At 37.0% G+C, this 12,894-nt stretch overlaps 1 pseudogene; it reads left to right on the top strand.

Annotated features, from left to right (window-relative positions):
• The first annotated feature begins 293 nt into the window (after positions 1-293).
• LOC110142330 (THAP domain-containing protein 5 pseudogene) lies at positions 294-1,614 on the top strand (annotated as a pseudogene).
• The last annotated feature ends 11,280 nt before the right edge of the window (positions 1,615-12,894 follow it).

Genomic DNA, 12,894 nt, shown 5'->3' with positions numbered 1-12,894 from the left:
AACACTTTCACTTTCATCCACAGCATAGTTCCTGTCACATAGGATGTGCTCAGTAAATGTTTACTGCAATGAATTGGAAAGGTACAGAATTATCTGTTCACAACCTTGAGGTTCCAATAGGAAAATGGACACTGTTGGTATTTCTCCCTTAATTTTGACTTTTAGGTGTTAAAGGTGTGATTTCTCATAGTAAGACACAGCAAGATTTGCTGTAAGAACCACTGGACTTGAAACAATAAAGACTGGAAGCTGACTTTTTACCCATTTCCTCTGCATGACAAAGAAAGTCTTGAGAATGGTTAAAGAATATGAAACAAGATTCACGGGTTCCCTCTAAATATCAGTTCCTGTGTAGTGACTCCTGACTCTGTGACATCAGATGGGGTATTTGCTATTTAAAATAATCTGCAACTTCAACAATATTTTCTTGGCCTGAAGACAATCAGGAGAAAGACTCTTGGAAAAAAAAGAACATCTCAGAAGAAAAAATTGAAAAGTGAAAAAGAAGTATGTCTAAAAACCAAGTCTGAAGAATCTTTTGCATCAAATGAGCCAAAAAGCATCCAATTAAGATGTCCTTCCTGAACATGCAGAATTACTTTAATCATCTGCTTTGGTAAAGCCAACAGATCCAAAACCAGAAAGTGTACAAAATAACATATTAACTCAGTCTGGATAAATAAGATACCAGAAAACCAGAATCTACCTTGGAAACATTAGTCAACCATGACATGGATATAGGTGGTTTTCACACATTTTTTGAGAATCTAAATTCTACAACTATTACTTTAACAACTTCAAGTTCAGAGGGTATTCAGCAGCCTTTGAAAACCGAAGAAATGCTTGAAATAACTACCAATTATCTTGCTAACCCACAATTACAAATGATTCTGTGGAAATTAAGTCAGCATAGGAAAATGCATTCATATTCAGTACAATTACTCCAACAGTGAAGAATTAAACAGGTAAAGAATCTGTTTTTGCCATTTTTGTACCTACAGAAAATTCCAAACCTACAATTAATTCTTTTATACCTGCCCAAGAAACAGTGGAAATGGACATTAAAGACCTTGACATTGAAGACTCAAATAATGATATAGACTTTGAGACAGATGTTTTACAGATTGAGCATTTTTACTGCTGCTGCTAAGTCGCTTCAGTCGTGTCCGACTCTGTGCAACCCCATGGATGGAAGCCCACCAGGCTCCCCTGTCCCTGGGATTCTCCAGGCAAGAACACTAGAGTGGGTTGCCATTTCCTTCTTCAATGCATGAAAGTGAAAAGAAAAAGGGAAGTCACTCAGTCGTGTCTGACTCAGCGACCCCATGGACTACAGCCTACCAGGCTCCTCCGTCCATGGGATTTTCCAGGCAAGAGTACTGGAGTGGGGTGCCATTGCCTTCTCCGTTTTTACTGCAGGCAAATGTAAATAAGGAACATCCTTGGCAGAAAGTCTAAACTACATTCAAAGATAACTCCTTGAGTTACAAGAACAACAAACTCTAGGGAGATTGAAGTCTTTGGAAGCTCTTATAAGGCAGCTAAAACAGGAAAACTGGCTATCTGAAGAAAATTATAGAAAACCATTTCACAACATGTGAAGTTATTATATAGATTAAAGAGGTTTTAAAGTTTATGACTTTTACATAAGGTTTTTTTTTGGCCAAACCAAATTATATGTAAAGTGAACTTATTCTTGTGTAAAATTCTTACCTTAATGAAGCTAAGATAGTGCTCTAATGTTATGAACTTCATCCTGTTTTTGTTATGCTCATTTTTGAGAAAAACTAGAGAGTTGTTGGGTAGAAGACATTTCATCACTTCTTAACTTTCCAAATTTAAAGTAAAAATGTAGTGAATAAATAATATGATTAAGTCATAAAATGAGAGAACACAGATATGGTAAACAAGATCCCAGAATAGAAGTCAAGTTCAGGAATCAGTCCTGGTTCTACCACTAAGATGTGTCTTGGACAAGCTACTTATTGAGTCTCATTCTCTAATTTGTAGAAGGAGGGCACATAAGTAAATCTCTAACATAGGCTGTTTCTTTATGGTTTCTTCCTTTTCTAGAAGATGCTTTTAATAGAACAAGTTTTCTGTATGATAGTCTTATACTTACACAAAAGTAAGTGCTGGCTAGAATTTTATATTATTAACTATATTCTTCTCAATATTTATTAAATCCTGTGTTGCTTGATGTATAACTGATCATTCTGCTTGTGATGCCAGTTGTCTTGCTGTGTCTTGCTGTGCACACTGTTCATTGAACCCAGGGTAGGCAAGGTGTGAGCTAAGAGGCTGGAAGGAGACTAGAGCCAGGAGCCCCACAGCTGGAAGGAGACTCCTCCCCAAGGAGGAACTGAAGACACGTTTACGCTCTCCTGGCTGGCAGAGCAGCCGTAACATAGCCTCTCTTCGCTGGTGCAGCAGCCATACCCCAGTTCTCTCCTCTTGTGGCTGACCCAGTGGACACAGCCCTGAGGCAGCAGCAACTCCCCCTGCTTTGTGGGTGGAACTCACCATGTGCACGCCACACATAACCCACGCCCAAGCGAGCACCTCGTGACATGCGTGCACAGTGCTACAAATGATCTCAGCTGTTACACAGTCACTATTTACAAACATGGGGTGAGAGAGCCTGAACACACCATCTTGGCTAATTTGCTCTCTCCCCACATTTGATCTTTGGGCTATAATTTTTTGTGTCATACAGGTTTCCTGGTGGGACAAATGGTAAAGAATCCACCTGCAATGCTTGAGACCCAGGTGTGATCCCTGGGTTAGAAGATCCCTTGGAGAAGGGCATGGCGGCCCACTTGAGGATTCTTGCCTGGAGAATCCAATGGACACAGGAAACTGGCAGCTCAGGACCCCTGCACAGAGCCCCGACAGTCCGCGGGGTCGCCGAGAGTCGGACACAACTGAGCGACTGATACTCGGTCATAGTAAAGAGCACTGAAAAGTTCTGCTTTGTCTTACACATTTCCTTCTTTGGTTTAAACAGTAGGAATTTACTGTCTCGCAGTTCCAGAGGCTCCAAATATGAAATCAGGGTGTGGGCTCAGTGGGTTTCTTCTGAAGCCTGTGAAGGAAAAGTCAGTTCCAGACCTCTGTCCTTGACTTGTAGGTCGCTGTGTCCTCCTCTACCTCTTCATAGTGTCTTCCCTCTATGTGTATCCATCTCTGTCCAAAATCCCCCTTTAAATTAGCACCCCAGCCATATTTTATTAGGAGCCTGTCTAATGGCCATAGACTCAGTTTCAAGAACCTGAGCAATAACACAATGTTCCGAATTACATGACTTTATTGCACACGTTTAATAACCACATTTGCAATGACCCTATTACAAAATAAAGTCACATTGCAAGGTCCTGGAGTTAGGACTTAAACACAGATTTTTAGGGGGAAAAACATATTCCAAATCATGACAAAGCAAAATTATTCTACTGGTCCTCAACTGTAAATCCAGTCCAGTCAAGTGCTTACTGCATAGACAGCAGATTAATAGTAGTACAATAGAAGGAACACTCATTTCTCTGCTTTTGAGGATCTGTGGGTGGGATAACAGAATAATAGTTCCTGGCACACAGGGGCATCCTATAGATACTCAAAGAATGTTGGTCTTGCTATGGGAGTCAAGAGCCCTAGATTTTAGACTACTAGTTTTGCCACTTGTTTGCTGTATAGTATTGGGAATCCACTTCCAGCCTCTGGGGACCTGTCTTATAACATAGATCAAACAAGAAAAATATGATTACAGTAGGATACACTGCAACTGAAACAACCCCATGCCTAAGGAAAGAGCACTCTTGCCTGTGACATTATTCAGTTTGTGGGTCATGTTTGCTCAACATATTCTAATTTCCTTCTGCCAAATCAAGCGAGAATTACTGTTTTTCATCACCATTTTTAGGAAGCAGCATTTCTATGATTTCCTTTAAGCTATGTTCTTAGTTACAGGCATCTTTATATTGTTTAGCCTGAAGAATAATGTGTCAAATAATGTCCAAGGACCAAAAGTCCATGCAGCTCACTCAGTACATGGAAAAACTGAGGCCACTGGTCTCATAGCTGATGTCATGATTTGACCTTCCGGTGGTACTGGAAGCCCCACTCATCAATATGACTTACCAACACTTTTCCTGTTTTGTCTCCCCTATTGTCCCTGCCACATACAACTAAGCCATCTGGCAAAAGCACTTCCAAACAGGGATTTCACATGTGGTGAAAAGGAAAGAGAAGATCACTCCAAAAGTAACTAAGAAAGACTTTCAACTCTGGTTAGCATGTACACATTCATATCATATTAATCTTCCCATCATAACAACTAAAAGACAATAAATTAAAACACTGTGTTAGAGAGGCATTGCTGTAAAGAAGCCTAAAAGTACTATACTCTAAAGAGGGATAAGTTCTTCCTGGGGAGTAGAGGCTAGTAGCCACATAGTTGTGGTGGCATCTCTTGAGTGAGTGCATGGATAAGCAGAGGATTTGTCTTGGTTCAGGAAAAACAGTGGATGGATCGGAACCTGTAAAAGCCCAGGATGAGAATGATTTCCCCCAAAACACAATTGCTGAGTATAGTATATAAGTTCCATGATGGAAGGCTGGGTACCAAGCAGATAAAGGAGAGAAAAGTATTGAAATTTTTAAGGTACTAAAAGCTTCTACAGGGAGGCATCTATAATACACACAGGCCAGATCTCACTGTCAAGAAATTTAAGCAGGATAAAATAAAATTAACTAAATATGTATTCCAGACCTGAAACAGCTCACACCTGATTGACCAGCATGATCAGCTACCTGACAAAGGAAGATGTAGTTTATTCTGGAGGAAAATAATGCTTATTCTTATATCCAAAGATCTTTTTAACAATTCAAATGGGATATCTTTGACATACAAAAATTATATATATTTAAGGTATACAACTTGGTTTTTTGCTATATGTATACATTATGAAAGGATCACCACAATCAAGCTAAATAAGTTATCCATTACTTTTACATACTTATCATTGTGTGTTTGTGTGTATTAAGATTTAATTAAAGATTTATGTTCTTAGAAACTTTCAAGTACACAATACAGTATTGTTCATTATTGTCCCCATGCTATACATTAGTTCCCCAAAACTTATTGATCTTGCCTAAATGAAACTTCAGGCCCTTTGACTGGATCTCCTCAGTTCCCCCTGGGCCTGACAACTACTGTTCTACCCTGTGTTTTAAGAATTTGACTGTTTTAAACTCATCATATTAATGAGATCTTGCACTATTGCCTTTCTGTGTCAGGCTTATTTCACTTAGAATCATATCCTTCAAGTAGATCAATATTGTTAATATTGAAATCCCCGGAATTCCTTCACTGGGAAGACCCAGAGGGATCGGGTGGAGAGAGAGGTGGGAGGGGGGACCGGGATGGGGAATACATGTAAATCCATGGCTAATTCATTTCAATGTATGACAAAAACCACTGCAATTATGTAAAGTAATTAGCCTCCAACTAATAAAAATAAATGGAAAAAAATATGTCAAAAAAAAAATAAAATTCTGGCTAATAGTCCATTGAATATACATATAGACCACATTGTCTTTATCCATTCGGCCAACTTTTTGCTTCTTCATACTTCTCATGAGGTTCTCAAGGCAGGAATATTAAAGTGGTTTGTCATTCCCTTCTCCAGGGGACCATGACATTAACCCTTTATTTGTTATGTGATTTGCAAATATTGTCTCTTGTTCCACACATTCACTGTGTTCACAGTTCCTGCCATGAAAAATCTTTTTAACTTGGTGTAGTTTCACCTACCCATTTTCCCTTTGTTGTCTGTGCTTTTGGTGTTATGACCAAAAATTGTTGTGAAGAAAAATGTCAGAAACATTTTCTCTATTTCCTTCTAGTAGTTTTACAGTTCCAGGTCTTACATTTAAGTCTTTAATCCATGTTGAGTTGGGTTTTGTATATGGTGTGAAATAAGGGCCCAATTTCATTCTTCCTGATGTGAATATCAAGTTATCCCTGGGCCATTTAACAAAGAGTATTCTTTCCACATACTATGTGCTTGGCACCCTTGTTGAAGATCAGTTCAGTTCAGTCACTTAGTTGTGTCTGACCCTTTGCAACCCCATGGACTGCAGCACTCCTGGCTTTCCTGTCCATCACCAACTTCCAGAGCTTTATCAAACTCATGTCCATTGAGTTGGTGGTGCCATCCAACCACCTTATCTCTGTCATCCCCTTCTCCTCCTGCCCCCAATCCCTCCCAGTATCAGGGTCTTTCTAAGGAGTTAGTTCTTCACATCAGGTGGCCAAAGTATTGGAGTTTCAGCCTCAGCTGAATATTCAGGACTGATTTCTTTAGGATGGACTGGTGGGATCTCCTTGCAGTCCAAGGGTCTCTCAAGAGTCTTCTCCAACACCATAGTTCAAAAGCATCAAGTCTTCACACTCAGCTTTCTGTATAGTCCAACTCTAACATCTATACATGACTACAGGAAAAATCATAGCTTTGACAAGGTGGACCTTTGTTGGTAAAGTAACGGTTCTGCTTTTTAATACGCTGTCTAGGTTGGTCATAGTTTTTCTTTCAAGGAGCAAACATTTTTTAAGTTCATGGCTGCAGTCACCATCTGCAGTGGATTTGGAGCCCACAAAAATAAAGTCTCTCACTGTTTTTGTTGCTTCCCCATCTATTTGCTATGAAGTGATGGGACCAGATGCCATTTGCTGAAGATCAGTTGACTATAAATATGTGTATTTATTTCTTGGCTCTTAATTTCATTTCATTGGTCTATATGTCTCTTTTTATGCCACCACAATGATATTTTTATTATTGTATGTTTGTAATATATTTTGGAATGAGAGAGTGTTACACCTCCATTTTTCTTCTTCTTTCTCAAGATTGCTTTGGCTTTTCAGAGTCTTTTGTAGTTCTATATGAATTTTAGGATCTTTTTCCATTTCTGTAAAGAATGAAATTGGAATTTTTATAAGAAGTGCATTGAATCTGTAGATCATTTTGCATATTACAGATACTTAAACAATATCAATTCTCACAATCCATGAACACAGGATGTCTCTCCATTTATATGTGCCTTTAATTTCCTTCATTAACATTTTATTGTTTTCAATGTATACATTGTTTAGATCCTTGGGTAAGTTTTCTCATAAGTACTTTATTCTCCTTGTTGCTCTGCAAATGGGATTGCTTTCTTAAATTCCACTTCAGATAATTTGCTGTTAGTGTATTGAAATTCAGCTTATTTTTTCACCATCATTATTTACTTATTTTTCACTTTTTATATTGTGTTATGGTATAGCCTATTAACAATGCTGTGATAGCTTCAAATGTACAGCAAAGGGACTCAGCCTTACATATACCTGTATTCACTCTCTCCTAAAATTCCCTCCCATCCAGGCTGCCATATAATTTTGAGAAGATTTCCATGTGCTATATAGTAGGTCCTTGTTGGTTGTCCATTTTAAATATAGCAGTGTGTACAGGCAACCATAAATTTGTTCTCTAAGTCCATGAGTTCTTTTCTGTTTTGTAATTAAGTTCAGTTGTATCACTTGTTTTTAGATTCCACATATAAGGGAGGTCATACTATGTTTCTCCCTCTCTGTCTGACTTATTTCACTCAGTACGACAATCTATAGGTCCATCATGGTTGCTGCAAATAGGATTATATCATTCTTTTTAATGGTTGAGTAATACTCCAATGCATAAATGCACCACATCTCCTTCATTCATTTCTCTGTTGATGGATAGGCTGCTTTCATGCCTTGGCTATTGTAAGTAGTGCTTCAGTGAACATCAGGGTGCATGTATCCTTTTGGATCATGTTTTTTCTCCAGATATATGCTCAGGATTGGGATTGAGGGTCATATGGTAGCTCTAGTTTTAGTTTATTCAGGAATCTCTATACTGTTCTCCATAGCGGTTGTACAATTCCCACCAACAGTGTAGGAGGGTTCCCTTCTCTCCAAACCCTCTCCAGCATTTATTGTTTGTGGTTTTTTTTTTAATGATAGCCATTCTGGCTGGTGTGAGGTGATATCTCATTGTAGTTTGATTTGCATTTCTCTAATAATTAGTGATGTTGAACATCTTTTCATGTGCCTCTTGGCCATCTGTATGTCTTCTTTGGAGAAATGTCTATTTAGATCTTCTGCCCATTTTTTGAGTGGGTTGTTTGTTTTGATGCTGTTAAGCATCATGAGCTGTTTATAAATTCTGGAAACTAATCTCTCATTGATCACGTCATCTGCTAAAATTTTCTCCCAATCTGTGGTTGTCTTTTTATTTTGTTTACTGCTTCCTTTGCTGTACAAAAACTGTTGAGTTTAAATATAACCCATTTGTTTATTTTTGTTTTTATTTCCATTATTCTGGGAGATAGATGGAAAAAGATATTGCTGCAACTTATGTCATAGAGTTTTTTGCCTATAGGCAGTTTTATAGTGTCTACTCTCACATTTAGGTATTTAATCCACTTAGAGCTTATTTTTTTGGATGGTATTAAAAAATTATCTAATTTTATTTTTAACATGTAGCTGTTCAGTTTTCCCAAAACATTTGTTGAAGAGACTGTCTTTCAGTGTTGTGTGATCTTGCCTCCTTTGTCATACCTTAATTGGCCATAGGTACATAGGTTTATTTATGGATTTCCTATCCTGTTCCATTAATCTATATTTCTATTTTTGTGCCAGGACCATACTGTTTTGATGACTGTCACTCTGTAGTCTACTCTGAAATCAGGGAGCTTGATTACTTTAGTCCTATTTTTCCTTTTTAATACTGCTTTCACTACTCAGGGTCTTTTGTGTCTCCATACAAATTTTGAGATTTTTTTGTTCTAGTTCTGTGAAAAATGCCATTGGTAATTTGATAGGATTGTATTGAATCTGTAGATTGCCTTGGGTAGTATAGTCATTTTGACAATATTGACTACTCCAATCCACAAGCATAGTATATCTTTCCATTTTATTGTGTTTTCTTCGACTTCTTTAATAAATATCTTATAGTTTTTGAGTACAGGTCTTTTGTCTCCTTAGGTAGGTTTATTCTTAGGTATTTTATTCTTTTTGATGCAATAGTAAATGGAATTGTTTCCTGAATTTCTCTTTCTGATCTTTCATTGTTAGTGTATAGAAATGCAACAGATTTCTGTGTATTAATTTTGTAATCCTGCAACTTTACCATTTTCACTGATGAGTTCTAGTAGTTTTATAGTAGCATTTTTAAGTTCTTCTATGTATAGTATCACGTCATCTGCAAACAGTGACAGAGTAGGTTCTTCTTTTCCAATTTGGATTCTGTTTACTTCTTTTCCTTCTTTGATTGCTGTAGCTAGGACTTCCAAAACTATGTTGAATAAAAGTGGCAAGAGTGGACATCCTTGTCTTGTTCCTGATCTTAGAGGAAATGCTTTCAGCTTTTCACTATTGAGTATGATGTTAAATGTAGGTTTGTAATATGTGGAGGTATATTCCCTAAATGCTCACTTTCTGGAAACTTTCATCATAAATGGGTGCTGAATTTTGTCAAAAACTTTTGTACATCTATTGAGATGATCTTAAATGGTTTTTATTCTTCAGTTTGTTGATGTGGTGTATCACATTGATTGATTTGTGGATATTGAAAAATACTTGCATCCCTGGGATGAATTCCACTCAATCATGATGTGTGATCTTTTTAATGTATTGTTGGATTCAGATTAGTAGTATTTATTCTGTTGAGGAATTTTACAACTATATTCATCACTGATATTAACCTGTAACACTCTTTTTTGTGGTACCTTCATCTGGTTTTGGTAATACAGTAACCATGGACTAATAGAATGAGTTTGGAAGTTTTCCTTTCTCTTGAATTTTTTGGAACAGTTTCAGAATAGTTGTTAACTCTTCTCTAAATGTTTGACAGAATTTGCCTATGAAGCCATCAGGTCCTAGACTCTTGTTTTTTGGAAGTTTTTAAATCAACATTTCTATTTCAGTGCTTATGATTGGTCTGCTTATATTTTATATTTTTTACTGGTTCAGTCTTAGGAGACTGCATGTTTCTAAGAATTTGTCCATTTTTCCCAAGTTATCCATTTTATCAGCATATAGTTCATAGTAGTCTCTTTTGGACTCTTCCATGGAGTCAATGGAAACTTCTCCTATTTTATTTCTAATTTTATTGATTTGCAGTCTTCTCCCTTTTTTTCTTGATGAGTCTGGCTAATGGTTTGCCAATTTTGTTTATCTTCTCAAAGAACCAGCTTTTAGTTTTATTGATCCTTGATGTTGACTTTTTTGGTTCTTTTTAGTTTACTTCTGCTCTGATCTTTATGATTTCCTTCCTTCTACTAACTTTAGGTTTTGTTTGTTCTTCTTTCTCTAGTTGTTTTAGGTGTAAGGTTAGGTTGTTTATTTGAGATTTTTCTTGTTTCTTGAGGTAAGATTGTATTGCTATAAACTTCCCTCTTAGAACTGCTTTTTCTGCATCTCAAAGGTTTCATACCATTATGTTTCAACTTTAATTTGTTTCAAAATATTTTTTATTTCATCTTTGATTTCTTCAGTATCCATTAGTTGTTTAGTAGCATACTGTTTAGCTTCCACATGTTTCTGTTTTTTAATAGATTTTTAAATTTTTTTTTGTAATTTCCTTCTAATGTCATAATGTGATAAGGAAAGATGCTTGGTGTGATGTCAATTTTCTTAAATTTTCCAAGGCTCATCTTGTCACCCAGGATGTGGTAAATCCTGGAGAATGTTCCCTGTGAACATGAGAAGAATGTGTACTCAGATGTTTTTGAATGGAATGCTCTATAGATGCAAGTTAAGTCCACATGGTCTAAAGGGTCTTTAAAGACTGTGTTTGCAAATTTTCAGTCTGGTTAATCTTTCCATTGATGAAAATAACATGATAAAGTCCCCACTATTATTGTGCCACTGTCAATTTCCCCCGTTATAGTTGTTGTTATCTGCCTTACCTGTTGAAGTGCTTCTATGTTGAACTGACAAAGTGGAATCAAGATTGCTAAGAGAAATATCAGTAACCTCAGATATGCAGATGATATTCACCCTCTTGGGAGAAAATGAAGAGGAACTAAAGAGCCTTTGATGAAGGTGAAAGAGGAGAGTGAAAAAGCTGGCTTAAAACTCAGCATTCAAAAAACTAAGATCATGGCATCTGTCCCCCACATCACTTCATGGCAAATAGAAGGGGAAAAAGTGGAAACAGTGACAGATTTTATTTTCTTGGGCTCCAAAATCACTGCATGGTGACTGCAGCAACGAAATTAAAAGATGCTTGCTTCTTGAATGAAAAGCAGTGAAAAACCTAACAGTATATTAAAAAGAAGAGACATTACTTTGTTGACAAAAGTCCATATAGCCAAAACTATGGTTTTTCTAGCAGTCATGTGTATGGATGTGAGAGTTGGACCATAAAGAAGGCTGAGGACTGAAGAATTGATACTTTTGAACTGTGGTTTTGAAGAAGACTCTTGAGAATCCTTTGGATTGCAAGGAGATCAAACCAGTCAATCCTAAAGGAAATCAACCCTGAATATTCATTGGAAGGACGGATGCTGAAACTGAAGCTCCAATACTTTGGCCACCTGATGGAAGAGCTGACCCATTGGAAAAGACCCTGATGCTGGGAAAGATTAAAGGCAGGGGGAAAAGGGGACAACAGAGTGATGAGATGGTTGGATGGCATCACCAACTCTATGGAGATAAGTTTGAGTAGGCTCTGGGAGTTGGTGATGAACAGGGAAATCTTGCATGCTGCAGTCCATGGGGTCTCAAAGAGTCGGACATGACTGAGCAACTGAACAGCAATAACAATTAATATTATGATCCTATTATCATTTTCTTAATTGTTTTTGGTTTGCTTTTTGTAGATCTTTCCCTTCTTTTGTGAGTTCTGCCTAGAGTAGTAGTTTTAGCATTTGTTGTAAAGCTGATTTTGTAGTCCTGAAGTCTCTTAACTTTTGCTTATCTGTAAAACTTTTGATTACTCCATCAAATCTGAATGAGAATCTTGATGGTACAGTATTCTTGGTTATAGTTTCTTCATTTCATCACTTTAAATATATTGTGTCATTCCCTTCTGACTTGTGTTTCTGTTGAGAAATCAGTTGATATTGCTATGAGAGTTCTCTTGTATGTTATTTGTCATCCTCTTGTTGCTTTTAATATTTTTTCTTTAATTTTGTCACTTTGATTACCATGTGTCTTGGGGTGTTCCTTCTTGTGTTTATCCTTTCTAGAACTCTTGTGCTTCCTGGACTTGGCTAACTATTTGCAAACCCAATGTTATGGAAGTTTTCAGCTATTATTTTATAAACATTTTCTCTGGTTCTTTCTCTCTTTTCTCCTTGTGGGGCCCCTATAATGTGAATGTTGGTGAATGTAATGTTGTCCCAGAGGTCTCAGGCTGTCTTTATTTACTGTGTGTGTGTGTTGTTGTGGTTTTTTTTTTTTTTTAACTCTTTTTTCTATATTATGTTTTGTGGCAGTTGTTTCCAACATTTTGTCTTCCAGGTCACTTATTCATTCTTCTGCCTCAGTGATTCTGCTATTGAATCCTTCTAGTGCATTGTTCATCTCTGTTTATTCTTTAGTCTTTCTATGTCTTTGGTAAACATTTCTTGCATATTCTTCATTGTTTTTCTGAGATTTTGGATCATCTTCATCATCATTATTTCTGAATTCTTTTTCTGGAAGGTTGCCTATCTCCACTTCATTTAGTTGTTTTTCTGGGGTTTTATCTTGTTCCTTCATCTGGGACATAATCCTCTGCCTTTTCATTTTGATTAACTTACAGTTATGATGGTTTTCATTCTGGAGGTTGCAGGATTATACTTTTTGCTTCCTCTGTCTGCCCTCTGGTGGAT

Source organism: Odocoileus virginianus, unplaced genomic scaffold (assembly GCF_023699985.2).
Source record: "Odocoileus virginianus isolate 20LAN1187 ecotype Illinois unplaced genomic scaffold, Ovbor_1.2 Unplaced_Contig_10, whole genome shotgun sequence".
Taxonomy (NCBI): domain Eukaryota; kingdom Metazoa; phylum Chordata; class Mammalia; order Artiodactyla; family Cervidae; genus Odocoileus; species Odocoileus virginianus.
This window is presented reverse-complemented; position numbering and strand designations above follow the sequence as displayed.